Raw genomic sequence first — 23,080 nt, 5'->3', positions numbered from 1 at the left:
TATCATGTAATAGCTTTCTCCTCTTCTTGTAAAGTTTGTTAATGGCTGGGGTCCACCAGACTGGATGTTTGCCCTTTGTGGAAAGAGTCTTGGTTTTATTTGGGATTGCCTGATCCATGCAGTCCTGGAGGTGTTCATAGAAGGCATTTGTAAGGGCTTCCACAGCTTGGGTTGTGGTTTCTACTGGCTCAGGGGCCTTGAAGGATACCACACCAGTCTTGAGTAGTGTGAAGTTTGCTTTAGAGAAGTTCTTCACTGTGGTCTTTTTTGTTTGGGGTAAGGGCGGGATGTGGATTTCCAGTGAGATTAGTTTATGATCAGATCTCACCAATGAGGGATATACTTCTGGTGTGGAGCATTTTGTCCCCATGTTTGTGATAATGAGATCTAGTATATTTTCTCCTCTCGTGGAAACAGTGACTAGCTGTTCCATGGCATTTGAATTTATGAACTCCAGGAACCATTGGGCTAGAAAGTTAGGGCTTGAGTAATGTTCCCAGTCTATATTCGGGTAGTTGAAGTCACCCAATATGATGGTGTTTGGAGATACATTTATACCCTCCAGTGTCTTCAGGAAGGCTGTGTGGGGTTCCTGAGTTTGAGAGGGTGGCCTGTAGCATGCTACAATTTGTAGAGCAGTTTTGCCTATGGTTAGTTGCACCTGGATGGTTTCCTAAGCTTTGTGCGTTGCCACCAACCTGGAGGTGTGGGTATCCTTTATGAATATGGATACACCCCCTCCTTTTGTGGTGTGGTCCCGGTTTTGGGGCCGGAACGCATGATATGAGGTAAAACCTAATAGTGCTGGGGTGCTCTCAGGAGCCTTGAACCAGGTTTCAGTTACAGCACAGACATCAATGTTCTCCATACTGAGAAGGGCCTCGAGTGTGTGCATTTTGAGATTTAGACTTCTGGCATTGAGCAGCATTACCCTCAGTTTCTTCCCATTTTTGTTTTCTAGGGTGGTAGGTTTAGAATTTGAGCCTTGCCTAAAAAAGTAAATTAGAATCATGTTATAATAAGGTTGCCAAATTTGCAAAAGATTCCACACATTCAACCCATTACTGTCAATGCTTAAAGAAACTTTATTTGTTGGAACTACTTCATATTATGAACTATAACCAGTTAATAATGGCTTACAAAATAATGCACAATCCTGACAATGTACCTTCCCTACACTTCTACAACCCTACTTTAACATTCATACTCTTTGATCATCTAACAAAGACTTACTCCAAGTAACCAAAGTATCCAATACAGCATGCAACTCTCTTTAGTCTACCTTTGTTGCTGAAAATTGGAATACCCTTTCATATAGTATTAGCTCCATAAGCAATCTTAATCATTTCAAAATATGTCTCAAATGACACTTATTTGAATCCTGGCTTTGCACATGTAACGCTGCAGGTTAATTATTAACTTACCATTGCTTATACAATTTGGCTGTATGTACTGACTGTGTTAACATATCCCTTCTAACAACACTACTCAGGTTACTTTCCCAGCTGCAAATTTCACCACGGAAGTATTACCAACTATGCTCTAATTTGCCTGAGTGATTCTCCCTGCTTAATTTCCTAACAAATGTTATGTTCCTCCACATATATATATTCAACCATATATTTGTCTATATTGAAGTGTTCTTGTTCTATTTGATGTTGTTGTTTGTATATATTTTTGTTTTTACATTTTTATCCTGTAAATGTTAACACTCATTTTTTGTCAATTTTGTTTATAATATCTATTAATTGTTGTGATAATTTGTATTTAAGCTTAGACTGGAGCTCTTTTTCTCAGGCCTCCACTAAAAATTGGCACTGCCCCATTCGGACCATCCCAGTAAACAAATGTAAAATAAATAAAAATAAATAAATGTTCACTTACATGGTTTCCTGGCCAGCAACACTCTTGCCAGTCATAAAAACTCACTTATTTACACTTAAACGCAGTGTGTGGCACTGTACCTTTCTTACTGCAGTGTAATCTTAAGATCACAGGAGGTTACTAGGCTGATGGCCCTTGGGCTCTTACAAGCCTAGCAAGGGTTTATCCCCAAAAAAGAAACCTCAGTCAGCACCTGTCACCCCTATCAATGATGGACAAAGGTGGAATCCCTATGACAAATTTGTGGTTTCCCATCCACTCATCAAGGTTGTGCTTGAAGAGGGTTAGTGAGGTACTTTGTTTGTCATGTATGGAAAGTCTATTCCAGATATGGGGCAGCCTCTGGGAGACAAACCTGTCTCTCCAGTAGGTTTTGTTGATGTCACATATTAGATTTAGGCCTATTGAGCAGGTAATGCTCGAGGAGTTAGATCTAAGGATATGGACCATCTCTAGTAGGTCAGGGTTCGATATTGCCTTGAAGCACGACACAGATCACCTCTGAGCAATCTGTATGATACTGAGTAAAGTGATAGTGATTTGAGTCTGTTCACATAGGAGGCCATGGATTCTCTTTGTGAGGTATTTCTGTGACCTGTCCAGCTAGTGCAGGTGTTTGGAGAGGTACATACCAAATGGGGCATTATACTCAATTATAGGTCTAATGAGGAGATATACAGAGAGATAATAACCTCCTTTTTTCTGGATGCAATCCCTTTACTTATGAGATGAACCAAGTAAATGGCTTTTCTGACCACTGCTGCCACATGATGGTCAAATGTGAGATTGACGTCAACCTGAGTATCCAGTTATTTCATCACAGGTTGTGTGCTTAGTTGGTTTCTGTTGATGTGGTAGTCAGTTTTTGCTGAATGCTATGATAATACATTTTTTTTGCATTTACCTTAAGGCCATGACTTTGGCACCAGTTATTCGTAGCTGTGAGACCCTCTTGCAGTATGTTAACATCATCTGGGGAGTCAATGACAGCACCCAACTTACAGGCATCCGCAAACCTGGTCAGCCACAGGCACTTTGTCTTTGCCCGAACCTCTGAAAAGTAGATGCCATACAGTAGGGCTCCCAGGACAGATCCCTGGGGAACACCACTAGTGACAGGTCTGCTGTCAGAGGTGGTGGTGCCTATTTTGACTTTGTGGGCCCTGTCTGTGAGCCAGTTGGCCACACATCTGATGTGACATGGATTAACACCAAGTTGTGTTAGCTTTTCGTTGATGTCTGAGTGAGGGATTGTGTCAAACACCTTGGCCAGGTTAAGGTAAGATGTATGTACTAACTTTCCCTCATCCAAGGCCTTGGTGATAGTCTCAAAGAAGTCAACTAGGTTCAATAGGCAAGATCTGCCTCTGACGAATCCAAATTGGGTGGGGTCAAGGGCTTGGTGATTGCCTACATCCTTGTTTATGAGATCCATAATAATACACTCCATGGCTTTACAAATCAGACTTGTAAAGATAGTTTCCCAGGTCAGATAGTAGTGGCATCACCTCTGTGCAAGGAGATGAAAATGGCGGTTTTCAACTCTGCTGGAATGAAGCCTGTAATTAGGCTGTGGTTGAATAGAGTGCTCAGTGGTGAAGCTAATTCTTGCTGGAGATGGTGTAGAATATAGACTGGGATACTATCAGGTCCTTTGGAAGCTGTGTTCTTTGCCTTGGATAGGACCTTTAACACTAGATCTATGGAGATGTGAGGTGTGGAACAAGTATCGGGGATGTCAATTGGGCCTGCATGAAGGAGGTGAAACTATCAGCTATCAGATTGGCTAGGTCTGCAGGATCAGTGGAAGTGGTACCATTAAGTACTAATTTGGAACAAACTTGGGCTTTGCCATGGAGGTTCCTAACATAACTGAAGAAAGACTTGTGGTTTCCCTTTGTTTTGGAGGCTAGTTTCAACTCACAATTGGCTTTGGAGTTTTTCAATAGTGATCTAATTTCCTTGTTGAGCAATGTACTCTCTGTAGTCAGACGTACCGCACAGTATATCTGTTTCCTTAGGTTCATAGGTTTATAGATTAGTACTAGGCTAACTGTCTTTGTGAGCCATTTTTAAGCCTAGCCAATTACCCTGTGTGAGAATCAAACACTGCACCTTTGGTTTATAAGGCAAATACCTTAACCATTATGCCAACCTCCCACCCCTTGATTGAATTATACTGCATATATAGCCTGCACTAACTTGTTGCCTGATGTACAGTAATGTTGTGTTTCTGCAGCTATAATGTATAATTGGTTCTGAACTGGGAGCTGGCCTTTTTTTTGCTTTGCTTTGTGAACTCACCTTTTGTAGTCTAGAGCTACAGCTCTGAATGACACCTTAAGATTTTAAGCATGAAAGGAAAATAAATAACACTCATTTAAATAAAAATCTTGGCCTACATTGAATAATTCATTTAGATATTGGACAGCTAGAAGAAAAAAAATAAACTCTTACACTCTCTAGTCCCCAGTTAACAGAAGTTAAGTATTGCTAATTAAATAAATCTGTTTAGAATTAATAACACTAATCACTTCAGTAACAGGAAAAATATTTAATCTCATAAGCATAACCTGAAATAAAGTTAAACTTTCATTTAGTGTGTGTGTGTGTGTGTGTGTGTGTGTGTGTGTGTGTGTGTGTGTGTGTGTATGTGTGTATCAGATTTTTTTTCTGTGTTAAGTGAACATGTTTGTTTATGCCAGAGGCCAGTGCATCAGGATGGCTGAGAACAGCTGATTGACCAGTCGTGTTCTTCCTTTCCTGTCTCCTTCTCTAACATCCCAATTATTGCAATGGAGCATCACAAAATGTTCATTCTGCTGTTTTTTTTTAATACTAAAGTGAAGATTGCATCAGTTTATGCTTGTCGCAGCTTAAGCTTTATTATAAAATGATAGTCTGGATACATAGCAACCAGACTCATTTTCAGTTTTTTTTTTACTTGGGTAGGGGAGAACTGTTTCACATGGACTATAAAACATCGTGTATTTTTTATCATATCTGCTCAAGAAAATATACTTTCTTCTCTGATTTTATTGTGCAATGTATTTAATATGTACACAGACATCAGCAGTTGTTAAAGTATGTATTATTGACAGTAGTAACTTTTATATATATCATGGTACCTTTCACTCAGAATGTTTAACTTAACCACCAGGTCATTTAGAAACTCTTAATTAATGGCAAACTGTATAATATATAAACAAAGAAAACATATATGTGTTATAGCATATCAATTATGATCACTCTTTCTAGCAGTTTTATCCTTTCTTCAGTGCTACTCTCTCATATTCCTGAAACTTGCACTGCTAAATCCATTTGTATTTAAAACATCAAAACATCAGCAGTTGTGAAGACAACGCAGAGAAATGCATATAACCTCTACAATGCAATGAACTGTGTAAAGCACATAATTTAAGTAATGCATGTCACAAGTATGGCTGTGTTCATCAACATTAAGCAAACTGTGCTGTACAAATTAGCATGTTTAGCAGCAATATATAGAGGAGGGTGTTAAGGATTCAAAGACATGGACTGCACAATCATGTCAGCCTCGAAACACTGCAGTATGCAGCACATGCCAATAGCTGCAAAATGACATGGAAATAAGAAACTCCATGCAAATGATTCATACAGTGTATGCAGATAAATGTATTGAGCTGTACTTTGGCTTATACATGTTACACTCTGAGAAACAGTGCATGCATTAAGGGAGCAATCATTCAGTATCAGCTGCTATAGCTCAGCATCACATGCTACTGGTCATCCCTGGAGTCAGTGTCCACAGTGTTATGATGCTTGGCCACTCTTTGTCAATAGATGATGCATAGACACTGCCTGACAAGTCACTATTTGAGTGACCAGCAGATCATGGACCATTTCTGCATGGACAGAAAGATGTTATGTGACTTTATAAAACTGTGTCACCCAAAAGAAAACTTGAAAGGGCAGCATGAGATGCCCATTCCTGTGGATAGTAAGGTATGTGTAGCTTTAACCAGCTCAGCTAAAGGGACTTTCAGCTACTTACTACTGCAGGAATATTGCAAGTGCAGGTACCACTTTCATGAATCTTGAAGGAATTATTCACCATTATGCTGCTAAATATTGAGAAGCATATCCCTTCCTCAAGACTGCAGAAGACAGATCTACTACCAAGTAGATATCTTATAGTTATTTCTCTGAGATCCTGAGATCCATTGATTGCACACACATTGCCATCATGGCTCATCATGGTCCGGAGGGACAGTGATGCCTCAACAGGAATGGCTTTCATGCCTCTACTTGCCTTGCTCTCCATAATGTCTTGAGCATTATTTATAATGTGCTGGTGCACCACCCAAGCAGTTCACTTGGTCCTCATATCTGGCAAAGGTTTGACCTATATCAAAGTTTCCTGTGAAGGGATTCCCCACAGTGTCATCACATAGGTAAGCACACACATGCTCAACAGACAGGTCTGCACATACAGGTACCATTCAAATGAGGATGCAACCATGAGTAGTACATTGTTTGCCGCGTGTAGTGCTAGATATGCCCTAGAACCATGGTAGATGATTCTCATCTGCAGCAACCAAACCATGTGGGAAATGTCCTACAATGCAGCATAAAACAAAACACATAACAGAGGGGAATGGGTGTTTGTCCTACATGAGGGGCACATCTCTTGCTGAGATATATCAGAAGGGGCACTGCAGTACAATCATAAGACCTGCAGGAAGATTTCTGCTGTGTATTCAGTGCTGCCCTATATGGCATCTTGCAAACTTTTGTAGCTCCAGGTTGGCATCTTGTTAAAACCTTCCACACCAGTTGTTTCAGCAGTGGAAAGCCAGCATGGAGAGTTACACGAGGAGAACATAGCAACAGCACTACCACAGCTAGAGCATAAGTGGCCAAAATGCTCTGCAGCACTAACAAAGAATCACTGTCCAGTCCACAACTGTGCACCATGACACAGATGATATAGAATAAATTGATACATGCATTATCACATTGTGTCTATGTATTGAAGTGCATGGACTGACAAGGTTGTTTGTCAGACATGATCACAACCACACAGGTTAGGTGGTGGACAAGACACCACCATCTTCATTTGCACAAGAGGTTGGGGGTACAAAGTGATACCTGACTGTAACACTATGAGATAGGATAGGGTCATGGAAGGGCCATGTCTGCTGTACTGATTTTGCATGTCAGGGCTTGAAGAGAACCATTGCAGGAAAGGGGTAGAACTATGGCATTGTGAGTGTCCACCCATACTGGGAGTGCCATGTGCTGATTCTCATGTCCACCATTGATTATTTATCATCAGCCATCAGCATAAGTAGCAGGTTGTGTGCCAACAGGCAATTCCTCCTTTCCATAACTGTACAGCAATGAGAGATGTTGCACATGATGGTATCAGTGCTTTTTATTATGTTAACAAGGGCCATGCTAATAAGGTGTATTAGTGCCATAGTTTCTGAATTTCTACCACTGCACACTGCATTATTCAGACTTGCTGGTGGTAGTCTGTGAAGGCTGCCAGCATAGCTCAATAGAATTTTATAGATAATTCTATATCATTGTAAATATGAATATGATCCACAGGCTTGTTTAACAAATGTAAAGAAAACTGTGTATGTTCTGACTTTCAGGAATGTAACCACAGTGCATCCTGCTGCTAGAAAGCTGATAAGTGAAGCATTGTGTGACTGTTTGATCTTAAGCTCAGAGACAGAATGTCTGGGCCAGGAAATTTATTCTATTATCTTAATTTAAAAGATAATTACTAAGGTTTTACATGTACAGTGTTTTTTATTGCTGTGGTTTCCTGGCAGCTGCAAGATCAAAGAAATGTTAACATTTTAAGTTCTGTGAGCCTGGAAAATTAAACCAGAGAAGTGTCAAGAATGATGTAATGTGAAATGACTCAGCAGTACTGTGTTATCAATTTAAGACTTTCTCAGAAAGAGAGAATAGAGCATTTTGGATTTTGACCAAAGTTGACAACAACTCACCAGGCACTTGCTTTGCTCTGTATGTAAGTAGCATTTAAAACAGTGATTTCTCTTAGCGTTAGATAGAAATATAGTCAGATTAGTCTAGCTGCTTTCTATATTTATGTCAGACTATCCTACAATATTATTTTAAAGTTTCCTGTGATTTCAGAACTCTGCAATGTCATTGCATTGAAGTAATAATAATAAGTATCGTCTTGTGTTTTAAACTTTTCAACTGTGGCTGTTTTATGTAGAGATAATTTAAGCTCTTAGAGTACATTGCATCTATTTGGTGATACTCTCCAAGCCACTCCAATAGTTTTGCTGTTCGGCACACTTACTATTTGGATAACTGTAATATTACACACTGAAATTGGTCAGCCTTTGGGAAAGGCCTTATAGTAGCTGATATTAGTGGTTGGTGGCAGTGATTTCTACATTATAGTCTGGAGAGAAGGGGGCATAGCTGGAGAACCTGTGCCAGCCTTCCACATGAGTGTCTGTGTGTTTGTATGTAGCTCATATCTGAAAGTGTGTGTGTGTCAACTACTTGGGCAGGGACATGAACCACTGGTTGGACAGAGATGGTGCTGGAGGTTTTAGCTTGACCACTAAGCTGAGATCTGGACCCTATAGCTGTGCCAGTGGGGAGTCTTATTAGGGATCTGGAGAGAAAGGGAGAAACCAGCCCCAGACTGACTGTGATCTCTGTGTGCTCTTAAGGGAAATTGTACTTTACTGTGTGTGTACTTGTTATCCCTCAATGTGCACGCCCCTCACTGGTGCTTGTGGTGAGGACTGAGGCTCCTTGATTACTGGGCTAGTGCATGGGTGTCACATAGCCATATGCACCATCTTGACCATAAGGTATGTGATCAGTATATACATGCAGATGGCATGCCTATTTACATAATACCATGGCACTATGCTAGAGATAAGTCAAGGCACCATGGTACAGCGCAACATTATATGGCATATGATCTAAAATGCATGTCGGTGAAAAGCAAGCTATCATTTTATACGCTGAACTGAAATGACTGAATGGCCATGGCTACTTCAGACACTATGGAATGTAAAAACTCTAATATGGTCTTACGGGAATGCATGTTTAAACAGTATGATGTTATCTTATGGAATGTGGTTACCTGGTGCAAACTTGCCTGTACTGTCAGTGATGCTGTTGTCTTCATATGCTTTAGTGAGTAGTGCTGGCATTGCTATACAGACTTGAAGTGGCATTGTCCTACCTTGATTTAAAAGTATGAGGTAGCAATTAGGGACAGAAAGCCAGAAGTGAACTATAAGCAGTTTTAAATTTTTTTTCCAGTACTAGTTCTTTCTGTTCTATTACCTGTTTTACGCACCTAATTAGGAATGGATTTTGTTTTGCTGTGGCAGTAGAGTGGGAGTTGAAAATGGATAGATGTCACAGTAAGTGGAAATAACTCTGCTGGTAATGTGGTGATGGATGTGACAGGAAGTGGGAATAACTCTCCTGGTTGTGTGGTTCATTTACCATCTATAGCAGTTCACTACACATCTGTAATTGTGTTGCTTCCATGTGTTTGTGTAATAATATTTCAGTTATGTTAACTTTCTACATGCCACGTTATACTGACGTAACAGATGGCATGCTTATCTTGGTCTGTACCATTGAAAATATCTAGTAATGTGACACCATTGGTCACCATAGCTGCCTCTATCTTTCAACAGGGCAATGATATTCTCTGTGTGAGATCTGACCAGGAAGGGTCAATGCTGGTGTCTGTGGCCACTTGTTGGAATAGGGACAAATGCTCCTCCGTTGTAGTCTGGAGTGGTCTGCCTTCATCTTTTGACATCAGGTGCAGAGAGTGGTTGATGCTGAGATGCTGTGATAACAGATAATCACCTCAGCAGTATGGAGGGCCTCTTTGCATGGCTTGTATAATCATGCAACCAGCAGGCCCAGAGCATTGGATCATTGAAGGAGTAGCCAGTCCCAAACATTGGCCACGCATGCATGTGATGTATGGGTTTGTTGCTCTCTGGGATAGCCTGGCATCCAAATGTGCTGGGACCCAACCCTGTCTCAATTCAGGTGTGTTCTCTTGGTTCTCCACCATTTTTTGCAAGTCCTTATTCCTTGTTCATTGCCAAACCCTCCCGCAATACCAATTTTTTTTCTTCTGTATGTATGTCTCCATGCACTGTCCCTTCCTCTTATATATCTACCAACTCTGTCTGACACTATGTTTTAGGTTAGTCTGTCTGTCTCTGCTGCCTGCCCTTCTTCATATCTACAACTTCCCCCTTATGATCTTCTCCGTCTACCCTTCTTTTGCACACCCCCCCACACACACACACACTTGTATATAAAACTTTTTATGATATCAGTACTTGTTTTGTAATAAGTATTCATGTCCTTTATGTTAAGCATCATGATGCTGTACTTACTGATAAAGGTTTAGGTCATTGTTACTGAATGAGGCATTTTTGTCGATCATCTAGGACAACTTCAGCATATTTTACTGAAGTAAAAATGTTACCTGGTTTGCAATTATTAACATATTGCATATTTCCCACATTTATGTCTGTGAATAATAGTTTGAAAAGAAATGTTCTTGATACAGAACTTTGTGGAACATAATTGGTATAGACTATTGTGATAGACAGATAACTGCCTGTGTTAATGTACTGTGATTCAACCAGTATTTTAGCTATAAAATTATGTATGAATTCATATTTAATGTTATTATGTTACTCATTTATGAGTAATAGTGCCAAGTGTCATAGCAAAGTCAAGATATATGGTGTACATTATCAGCCTTTCATCAGGTATTACTGTTACCTTTTCAAAAATGCCACAAGATAGAAAAGGTGAAATCTCCCATACGAAACTCATTTTGTTTAATATCCAATAGAAGCAAACCTCATTAATCTGGATATTTGAAAATCTGTTAACCATGGACCTTCAGCAATTCAACATTGTTAAAAGAAAGTGCTGCTTTAACCTCATCAATTTATTATAAAATTCACCAACACAGTGGATAGTAGTTATGCAATACATGAACCATATCTGGTCCTGACTAAGGTCTTTAACACTATTCCCCATGCAGGTGTTGTTGACAGACTTTTAAATTAGAAAATGAATCCTTATCTTTTGTGGTGGATTACTATTTGCTAGTCTGACAGAACAAGTTGGTAGAGTCACAGGTGCCATTTCTGAATGCAAAAAAAAGTTGCAAGTGCTATACCTCAGGGTTCAGTGCTGGGGCCTCTCCTATTTGGCATCTATTTCTCAAGCCAGCACTCCAGGCCTATGGTGATCCAAGTTTATATATAACTATAAATTGGGTGTTGATATTTGAACTTCCACTGACTCACAGATGCTCCAGGATAGGCTAGAACACAATAGCAACTAGTAGAAAGACAATAGCCTCAAATTAAATATGAAAAAATGTGGTATAGTTCAGTTTGGAAAAAATCTTTTTCATAGGGGCCACTCTTATCCATCCAGACACTGTCATAAGGGATCTAGACTCTGTTGTTGATAATTCTATATCATTTGACCATCATATCTCTCCAATAACTTGGAAGACCTTCTGTCTGGCCATCTAGTTTCTAAAGGCATCTCATTCAGATCCAAAGAAGCCCTTTACTCATAGCAATGTAGATTACTGAATATAATGCACCTTTTGGAATGCATTTGTATAAATACTTATATTGCCAAATCTTAAACGTCTTACTTTGAATAACAAAATATTGAGCAAAGTACATTGAAACACAAAATAAAACAACCTCCTGGACAGGCGTTAACATGGTTCCTGAAAAGGGGTAAGTTGATTTTTCCTGCTATGCTGCAATCACTGTTTTTGATTCAGTGTTTGAAAGATTTTCTGATTCAGCCAGACTACTACTGAGAGAGTAGCTAATGCATGGAATAGACTACCAACTTACACAATAGCAAGCACTAGTTTATATACTTTTATTAATAGCATGATCACTTATTATGTGAATGATTGTTTTGATATATTGGAAGGCCAAACCTGCCCAATATTCTGGTTATTCTTTGACAATAGATTTTAGCATTGTAATCAACTATAATGCATGTAATACTTCTTTGGTATTATTCCTAAAGGGTGTTGCAAATTCTCATAAAATTTGCCAACTTCCTTTTTTTTTTTTTTGGCATCTGTAGTTGGATAAAACTGAATCACTGCAATGCTGGTAGGACTACAGTGTCTTTAATTTGTACTGTGTCATAATATTATTACTGCCAACCTCTGCAACTGCTGCCTTCAGGAAATGCATGCAAGCTTTGGCTCATACCAACTTCCAGACTATTCAGCAATTCACTTATTCAACATAGAGCTTACAGGATTTCATGTTGCTTATTACAGCAAGCCTAGTTTGTCCTACCCACCCACAAATGAGAGAGCTAACATTGACTGGTCACACCAATCCTCCCCCTGTGGCCCTTATAATGCCTGTGCCATTAATCAAACATGAGTCATCCAGGCCACAGTAAGTACTAGATCCCTCTGTACTATGGAACTGCTACGGATCTTGTTTTTTTATTATTTTTTTTTACTTTACAGGTGGAAACAGTTATAATGTCTGTATTTATAATAAGAATGTACCTTTAAAGTGTAAAATTATTGCCTCAAGACAATTTGATTAATTTAAGAAGTAAGATGAAAGGAAATAATAAGAAGATAATTATAAACTGGTTAAAGCAAGATTAACACAAAAAGAAAAACCTTGCAAAGCTGGAATTCCCACTGTGTGATACCTTAAACCTCTTGAATCAGAGACAACATGGGATATATATATATTATTCTTTAGGGATATCAGGTGTTTCAATTCTGAATGTCTATGACTTTTTTCTTTTTCTTTTAAGACTTTTTATGGACAATTTTAGGCCAAAAAACCCAAACCCCTCCAGGTATAGACATGCATGTTTCTGCCTTCTTATGACATCATCATCACAACATAAGAGAAATGTTTGACTTTTGGAAACACAGGGTAGTCATACCCAACTGATATCCATAAACCTAAGGGTGTCTACAAAATATCCCAACTAACAAACTAAAACAATGTTTAAAAAGGTCACACAGGAAAACTAATTGGTTAAAAACACAAAAAGAAAAATTCAACAAAGCTAGAATTTCCACTGTGCAATACCTTAAACCTCTTGAATCAAAGGGAACATGGGATATATGTAAATTAACCTTTAGGGATATCAGGTATTTCAGCTAAATGGCAATTTTGAATGTCCATGACTTCTTCTTTTACTTTAACATTTAAGTCTTTTTATGGACAGTTTCAGGCCAATAAAGCCAAACACCTCTAGCTGTGGACATGCATGTTTCTGCCTTCATATGACATCATCAGCACAGCATAAGAAAAATGTTTGACTTTTGGAAACACAGGGTAGTCATACCTAACTGATATCCATAAACCTAAGGGTATCTACAAAATATCCCAACTAACAAACTAAAACAATGTTTAAAAAGGTCACACAGGAAAACCATTTGGTTAAAAACACAAAAAGAAAAATCTAGAAAAGCTAGAATTTCCACTGTGTGATACATTAAACCTCTTGAATCAGAGGTAATATAGGATATATGTAAATTACCCTTTAGGGATATCAGGTGTTTCAGCTAAATGGCAATTCTGAATGTCCATTACTTTTTTCTTTTACTTTTATGTCTTTTTATGGACAATTTCAGGCCAATAAAACCAAATCCCTCTAACTGTGGGCATGCATGTTTCTGCCTTATGACATCATCAGCACAGCATAAGAGGAATGTTTGACTTTTGGAAACACAGGGTAGTCATACCCAGCTGATATCCATAAACCTAAAAGTGTCTACAAAATATTCCAACTAACAAACTAAAACAATGTTTAAAAAGGTCACACAGGAAAACCAATTGGTTAAAAACACAAAATGAAAAATCTAGCAAAGCTAGAATTTTCACTGTGTGATACCTTAAACCTCTTGAATCAGAGGCAACAGTGGATATATGTAAACTATCCTTTAGGGATAGCAGGTGTTTAAGCTAAATGCCATTTCTGAATGTCCATGACTTTTTTCTTTTATTTTTACTTTTAAGTCTTTTTATGGACAATTTCAGCCCAATAACGCCAAACCCCTCTAGCTGTTGACATGCATGTTTCTGCCTTCTTATGACATCATCAGCACAGCATAAGAGGAATGTTTGACTTTTGGAAACACAGACATTTTGGAAATTGTTTTTGAAAAAGAATTGGTTTTCCTCTGTGACCTTTTTAAACATTGTTTTAGTTTGTTAGTTGGGATATTTTGTCGACATCCTTAGGTTTATGGATATCAGCTGGGTATGACTACCCTGTGTTTCCACCACTTCCTGAGTTCTCTTTGTGAGACAATTTGTTATCCAACATAATAAACAGGGATTAACATAGCTGGGAGAGTTTATCTACAATACCTGAGTGTGGAATGGTGGTGAACAAATTAATAAGGTCTAGATAAATTATGTGCACTGTTTTGACATCATGTATTGCTTTGGTAATTTTCCAAAGAAGTCAATTAGGTTAAGTAGGCAGGAACTGTCTTTGATAACTCAAAATAGGTTTGGTCAAACGTGTGTAGGTTACCCATATCCTTATATATTAATTTGATACTGTTCCTTTCCATAGCCTTACAGATGAGACTGGTCAGGCTTATGCGTCCATAGTTATCTCTCTCTCTCTCTTCTGCTCTCTTCATCGACCTTTCAAAGGCTTTTGATATGGTTAATCGTCCCTTACTTATAAATACTCTTGAACTTCTTGCTCTAGATCCCCCAGTTATACAATGGTTCAAGTCTTAATCAAGACTCATTAATCAAACATGAGTCATCCAGGCCACAGTAAGTACTAGATCCCTCTGTACTATGGAACTGCTACGGATCTTGTTTTTTTATTATTTTTTTTTACTTTACAGGTGGAAACAGTTATAATGTCTGTATTTATAATAAGAATGTACCTTTAAAGTGTAAAATTATTGCCTCAAGACAATTTGATTAATTTAAGAAGTAAGATGAAAGGAAATAATAAGAAGATAATTATAAACTGGTTAAAGCAAGATTAACACAAAAAGAAAAACCTTGCAAAGCTGGAATTCCCACTGTGTGATACCTTAAACCTCTTGAATCAGAGACAACATGGGATATATATATATTATTCTTTAGGGATATCAGGTGTTTCAATTCTGAATGTCTATGACTTTTTTCTTTTTCTTTTAAGACTTTTTATGGACAATTTTAGGCCAAAAAACCCAAACCCCTCCAGGTATAGACATGCATGTTTCTGCCTTCTTATGACATCATCATCACAACATAAGAGAAATGTTTGACTTTTGGAAACACAGGGTAGTCATACCCAACTGATATCCATAAACCTAAGGGTGTCTACAAAATATCCCAACTAACAAACTAAAACAATGTTTAAAAAGGTCACACAGGAAAACTAATTGGTTAAAAACACAAAAGAAAAATTCAACAAAGCTAGAATTTCCACTGTGCAATACCTTAAACCTCTTGAATCAAAGGGAACATGGGATATATGTAAATTAACCTTTAGGGATATCAGGTATTTCAGCTAAATGGCAATTTTGAATGTCCATGACTTCTTCTTTTACTTTAACATTTAAGTCTTTTTATGGACAGTTTCAGGCCAATAAAGCCAAACACCTCTAGCTGTGGACATGCATGTTTCTGCCTTCATATGACATCATCAGCACAGCATAAGAAAAATGTTTGACTTTTGGAAACACAGGGTAGTCATACCCAACTGATATCCATAAACCTAAGGGTATCTACAAAATATCCCAACTAACAAACTAAAACAATGTTTAAAAAGGTCACACAGGAAAACCATTTGGTTAAAAACACAAAAAGAAAAATCTAGAAAAGCTAGAATTTCCACTGTGTGATACATTAAACCTCTTGAATCAGAGGTAATATAGGATATATGTAAATTACCCTTTAGGGATATCAGGTGTTTCAGCTAAATGGCAATTCTGAATGTCCATTACTTTTTTCTTTTACTTTTATGTCTTTTATGGACAATTTCAGGCCAATAAAACCAAATCCCTCTAACTGTGGGCATGCATGTTTCTGCCTTATGACATCATCAGCACAGCATAAGAGGAATGTTTGACTTTTGGAAACACAGGGTAGTCATACCCAGCTGATATCCATAAACCTAAAAGTGTCTACAAAATATTCCAACTAACAAACTAAAACAATGTTTAAAAAGGTCACACAGGAAAACCAATTGGTTAAAAACACAAAATGAAAAATCTAGCAAAGCTAGAATTTTCACTGTGTGATACCTTAAACCTCTTGAATCAGAGGCAACAGTGGATATATGTAAACTATCCTTTAGGGATAGCAGGTGTTTAAGCTAAATGCCATTTCTGAATGTCCATGACTTTTTTCTTTTATTTTTACTTTTAAGTCTTTTTATGGACAATTTCAGCCCAATAACGCCAAACCCCTCTAGTTGTTGACATGCATGTTTCTGCCTTCTTATGACATCATCAGCACAGCATAAGAGGAATGTTTGACTTTTGGAAACACAGACATTTTGGAAATTGTTTTTGAAAAAGAATTGGTTTTCCTCTGTGACCTTTTTAAACATTGTTTTAGTTTGTTAGTTGGGATATTTTGTCGACATCCTTAGGTTTATGGATATCAGCTGGGTATGACTACCCTGTGTTTCCACCACTTCCTGAGTTCTCTTTGTGAGACAATTTGTTATCCAACATAATAAACAGGGATTAACATAGCTGGGAGAGTTTATCTACAATACCTGAGTGTGGAATGGTGGTGAACAAATTAATAAGGTCTAGATAAATTATGTGCACTGTTTTGACATCATGTATTGCTTTGGTAATTTTCCAAAGAAGTCAATTAGGTTAAGTAGGCAGGAACTGTCTTTGATAACTCAAAATAGGTTTGGTCAAACGTGTGTAGGTTACCCATATCCTTATATATTAATTTGATACTGTTCCTTTCCATAGCCTTACAGATGAGACTGGTCAGGCTTATGCGTCCATAGTTATCTCTCTCTCTCTCTTCTGCTCTCTTCATCGACCTTTCAAAGGCTTTTGATATGGTTAATCATCCCCTACTTATAAATACTCTTGAACTTCTTGCTCTAGATCCCCCAGTTATACAATGGTTCAAGTCTTACCTTAACAATAGGCAACAGGCAGTTCTCTGGGAAAATAAACTATCATCCCTCCTACCAGTCACCCTTGGAGTCCCCCAGGGCTCCATTTTAGAACCTCTTCTCTTTTCTTTATTCATCAACAACCTTCACATAGCAGTCCCTGAAGCTACCTGCATTCAATATGCTGATGATTCCACACTTATATGTTCTGCTAACTCCACATCTGAACTACTCTATCTAACTCAAAAAGTATTTAACTTAGTAGAAGACTGGTTCCTAAAATGCTGCCTTCTTTTGAACGCCAAAAAAACCAAGCTTCTACTCTTTGCACCCACCAGTAGGCCCTCTCCTATCTTTACCTCATATCTGCCTTTGGTTGATTTGGTCAGGGTGCCGTGTTCCATGTTTAGTTTAGTAAGAGCTTTTTTGGCATCTTGTGAGTTACATTTATTTCTGTGTACAACATTTTTATTCTTTTGTTATAGAATTTTTTTATATTTGAATTCCACCATAGAAGTTTATTTTTGAATTTTACATTGTATTTATTTCTCGGGGAGAGGTGGCTGTGTCTATGAAGCTATTTAAATAATGCATAAAATTTGGCAGTGTATTATATTTTTCTTTTGTTTGTTTTAGTGTATATTTTATTGTAATATGCTAAATCCTTTTTCCCTAATCAGATCAGCTTAGCAGAGAAATAAAGCTCAGTGTCTTAGTGAGTCATATGATTTGGAAGGGTTAATTACCTAAGAACTGAGTGAGGAGCCAGAAGCGTGAAATAAAACAGTTCAGGGACTTTCTAAAAAAGCTCATACTGAGTCTACCAGAGAACTTAGTCAAACATATTCTGTTGTATAATAAATACCTGTGTGAGAAAGGCAAATTTGTTAATTTGTATTTCTTATATTGTTTTTTCCTTTGATTGTACTGTGCATTTTTATTTCAGTGAGATGCATATATATATATATATATATATATATATATATATATATTCAAGATCTGAAAATACAGGTTCTGATTATTCATTAATATACAAAGTCTAAAATCGTGCTGTGTTAGAGAATTCCCCTCTTCTCAGAGGTGCAATGGTCCTGGAGTTAGTAGACACACACACACATACACACACACACACACACACACACACACACACACACACACACACACACACACACACACACACCTACACAGATATTTATTAGTCATTGCTTACTCCGTTTTTAGACATATAGACACAAAACTCAATCTGCAAAGAATAGGGTGATAGCTTCCTCTCCCAGTTTAAGGATTGGGATGACACTAGGGGCCTTAAATTCCTTCACCATACTAGAAATGAGCATGACCTTGTTGTTGCCTATGTGTGGATAAATTTGTGGGTAAATGTTCTTAGCTATTACACATAGGGAAATCAATGGACAGAGGCATTGTTCAGCTTTCCACTTGTGTCTACGAAGAAGGCAAATCCTCGGAATTAAACTATACTCTACTTTCACCAAGAATGACACTTGTATTCAAGAATAAAATAATTGGCTTCAATAATTGGCTAGTAAATTATCATTCTTAAGACAATCTGGAGTGTGTCCGCATGGAATGATGTAGCCAACATACCACTCCTGTTTGCACCCTTCACTTTGCATACTGACTGCTAAAATGTCTGCTATCTCCATATTACCATTTTAGGCAGATTCCACCAGCTATACATCCCAACATAACAAATTCCCATCTGGATAATATTGACGTAGTACTCTTGAATTCCAGGACCGTAAACAACCAAATCTCTAAATATGAGACTTTCTTTACCATTAAAGACATCAACATCTATGCATTTACACAGTCCTGGTTCCAGTATTGTGACAGCATTTAGTGGGTTCCAGAGTACAATGGCTATCATGAATTCAGGTCCTCCAGCAGTTGTGAGGCAGTATGTATATTTATTTACAACCTCAGTGCCACTCTGCAGATTTTTCTTGATACAAATCTGGAATTGGTTGCAGTCTTAAATACATTTAGTAAAATGAATTATGACATTATACAATATTATAAAACCCTTCAGAACATGCAGTGTACCAATTAGAAAAAGCAGGCATTGAACCAAGTACCTTTCCTGTTGGTGACTTACCACTTATTCCACTTATCCCTTATATTGTGTGTGTGTGTGTGTGTGTGTGTGTGTGTGTGTGTGTGTGTGTGTGTGTGTGTGTGTGTGTGTGTGTGTGTGTGTGCGCGCGTGTTTGTATATGTTTATTTTAAATGTTAATATCATGATTCCATAAAATTAACTGTTAGTTCATAATTTATTTATGCAGAACAAATGGTTGGGGGGGGGGGGGCAATATTGGGTAAGCCATTGATGGACCAAACCAGATGATGAAAAATCGGTATGCTGTTTGTGTCAACAAATCTCTTCCTACATGTCTGCTTCTCTGTGACAGCTCTGCTCAACTAATCAATTGTGTACACAGGACCACAGCTTCTAGATTAGTCCCAGGAAGTTTTTATGCCCCTGCAAATTCCACAATTGCTTGATTACTGTACACTTCATATGTGTATAAACTAGATGTTCTTGTTAACATAGCTCTTTATACAAAAAGACAAAACATGAGCACGTGAACTTTGGAGCATTCTCTGAGAATGTGAGATATTAGTTATGCACTGACCTAAACATTTCAAGTGTGTTTTTGTAACTGTTTAAATATGTTTTGCTTGACACTCTCCCACAGGAAATAAATTAAAAATGCAAAATGTATAATGCACAGAATTTAGTGTAAAATGCATTTTTAAAGAAAATTTTAAAATAATGTGTCTGAACTATGTACTAGTATAACTAGAAATAGTAATAATTCTTTATTTCATTCTCTGATACCTGCTTTGTCTACTCCATGGTTGCAAAGAGACTGGTGTATTGTCTCAGCATTCAGTAGGTGGTGACACAGATAAATGTGCACTGAATATGATGGCAGTCTATTGCAAGTTGTACAAATTCACTCACACACATGTATGACTGAACTATTGGAGGACTGCCATTTGGCCTAAAGCATGTCTTGAGATCTTGCAGGAAGCAGGAGTACCTGGCTAAAACCCTCAAGTACACAAGGAATGCATGTAATCTCTGTACATAATGCACACCAACCAAGAAAGAAACTGAAGATCTGAGAAGTTTGAGTTAGCAGTATTAACTATTATGTCACTGTACCACCTGAAATGGCAATTTCTGATATTTGATAAAGTAACAAAAATATCCATGCAGCAGAACATTTACTTTTATATACATTTTATAAAAGTTATATTTAAGAATACATAATAGTGGCAAGTCCAAACCGTCAGTTCTACATCATTTTACAAGATACTGGGCCTGTATATGCTGAGTGAAACTTCAGCTAATATCCTCCACTCTAATAAAACATTAATTTTTTATAGAACGCAAGTAACTAGTATCTATTTGTTATGTATATATTAAGTTGGTTCATAAAATAATAAATAGAATAGCATTGCATGTATGTGAAAAGAAAACTGATATTCTAACATACAGCAATGAACTCTGTGTACTATAGTGGTGCCTGGACTTTCTTGCATCTTGACTTACTGTATGATGGACACATGGGAAAAGATTCCTTCATCATTTACTGTGCAGATTAATTAAACCTAGGAAGTTGCTTTTTTCTAAAGGTTTAAACTGAAGGTCAGTAGCTTAGAAGTACTTGAACTTTCCATACTCCAAGTAAATATTTTGGTTTTAGAAATGCTCTTATCTAGGGAAAAGAGGGCAGCTACAGCTGCAATTTCAGTGGAACTAAATAACCCCTGTCATTGTTCCAGCCTGCCATGAGGTTTTTCAGCTCAATGCTACACGTGAATGACACTCTGTCATTATACTATATTTAGGTAATGAAAGGTGCAATTAGCTTTGTTCTGATGCAAGCTGATCCTGCCCTGCACGCATTATAAAAGGTAATAAAATAGGTGCATAGATATAAAAACCTGAATAAGCATATTATTCAATGTAATTTCACAAGCCAAAAGTGATGAAAGAACAGGGGTAAGGGAGCCTCACTTGCTTTAAAGCTTGACAACGAGACCTGTCAGTAGGGTCCGTGCAAAGAACTGCACCAAAGTATGTCAAGGCAGCAAAAGAGCCGATATTTAATCAAACCCCTACTGTGGTGCTTTTGAATAATTTATGGCATTTTTGCAATTGCTGTTCCCTATTACAGTATCTTATCTCTCTTTAGGGATATTGTGAAGCAAAATGTTTTGTCCCATTGTCAGCAGCTTGCAATGGCTGACATTATCCAGATCCCATCTTCTTTGTGAAACCATCTTTTGTCATTAATTGTCCTCGCTATCTATTGTTTACAGACATAACTGTCTGCCTTTATCACACCCCATCAGCTGTCTGAAGGAATGAATACAGGTGGCAATAAAGGGCCTGACAAGAAAGATAGTGAAACATAAAGACATTAAGACTGAATTAGTCCCTGGTTTGTCACACATTTTCATTTTACAGAGGGGAAACCTTACCTGAGAAAAAGAAATTAAACAGGCTTGTGTGAAATGCAACTACTTTGCTCTGTAAAGTGTATGTAAAAGGTAGATGTTGAAACATAATTGCTATAATAGAGACAACATGCCTTGAGAAATTATTCACTATCAGCTTAAACTATTATAATGTACTTCAGTACATTAACTTCTTAGCTAAAAAGGCTTTTTACGGCTACATGTACAGTCAGAGAAAAGGGCAACCAGTTTTTATTCCTGATGTATTTCTTTAATAGTGTCATACTTACATTACACTGGCAACTTCATTTATTTGAATGCATCAGTGAAAAAAAAAATTCAGAAAACACCTCTTGAATTACAAATACACATATTATTTATAAAGCCCATATGCTTAGGGTTCACCATGAAAATAAAATTGGCTAGCAGAAGATTCCCGGGCCATATCTGTGTCAGTGGCTAATATAGTAATATCTTGAACCTTGTTATTGCAAATAATTTGCCATCCTACTCATTTACCAACATATTGTTTTATGATATCACATCATATATGTGGTGCATGTGGCAAGATTAATTTTGCAGTCCTGCCTTCTTTCTTTGTCAGGAATATTAGTAAGTTTAGTAATATAGCACTGATATTTGTTCTTTCTCAGTGATTTAGCAGAATTTTGTAAACATTACTAATGTTATGACAATTCTTAGCCATGTGATGCATGAAAACATAATTGTTTTATGCATTCTAATATAGAAAGTATTACACTGTACCATTGAGTGTTTTGATTAATAATAATAATAATAATAATAATAATAATAATAATTTAGAACCATGCAGTAGTCCTGTTAAGAACTAGTTAGGGAATATTTTAAAACATATTTGCTTTGACAGAGTTACAGTGAAAGAGATACCCTCCCAGCTTCTACATCCCTTGGAAATTTTTGCTTACCAGCTACCCACTCCCTGTTTAATTACAGAGTGATAATAAACTACAACTCAAAAAAATACATTTGTTATACAAACATTAGTCCTGAAACTGTTTGTCACTGTTTTCCAAAACTCCGGTTACATGAAGCTACGCATTACTGATCATACGAGTTTGCCAGAATATGGATTCATACACTTACACCACTGTTACTACTTTGACATTTGACACGGACTACCATTAAAACAAACCTCTGTTCTTAACTGCTCCAGTGGTAAAAGTACTTTCTGAAGATGAAAGAGACTGTGAAAATGTATTTGCTCTATGGTAAGCTAAAAACTTTAATTTCAGTCACACTGACTGCTCAGTAGTAACACAATGCAGGAAAAACAAAATGCAAGGCAACACTGTTACTATAAAGAAATAAATAATATCATACTATATCCACTTCAGAACTTTGCCTTTTGTTGGGCAGTTTGAATTTGCTCCTACAATATACACCTGTAATGCTTATGCTACATTCTATAGTCAAGACCTGTGGCTTTGTAAAGTTCGATCTATATGTATTCCAATATATGCCGCAGCTCGGGTTAATATTTCAAAATTAGTGTAAG

This window comes from Protopterus annectens, chromosome 1.part2, assembly GCF_019279795.1.
Source record: "Protopterus annectens isolate FY-2018-M chromosome 1.part2, PAN1.0, whole genome shotgun sequence".
Taxonomy (NCBI): domain Eukaryota; kingdom Metazoa; phylum Chordata; order Ceratodontiformes; family Protopteridae; genus Protopterus; species Protopterus annectens.
This window is presented reverse-complemented; position numbering follows the sequence as displayed.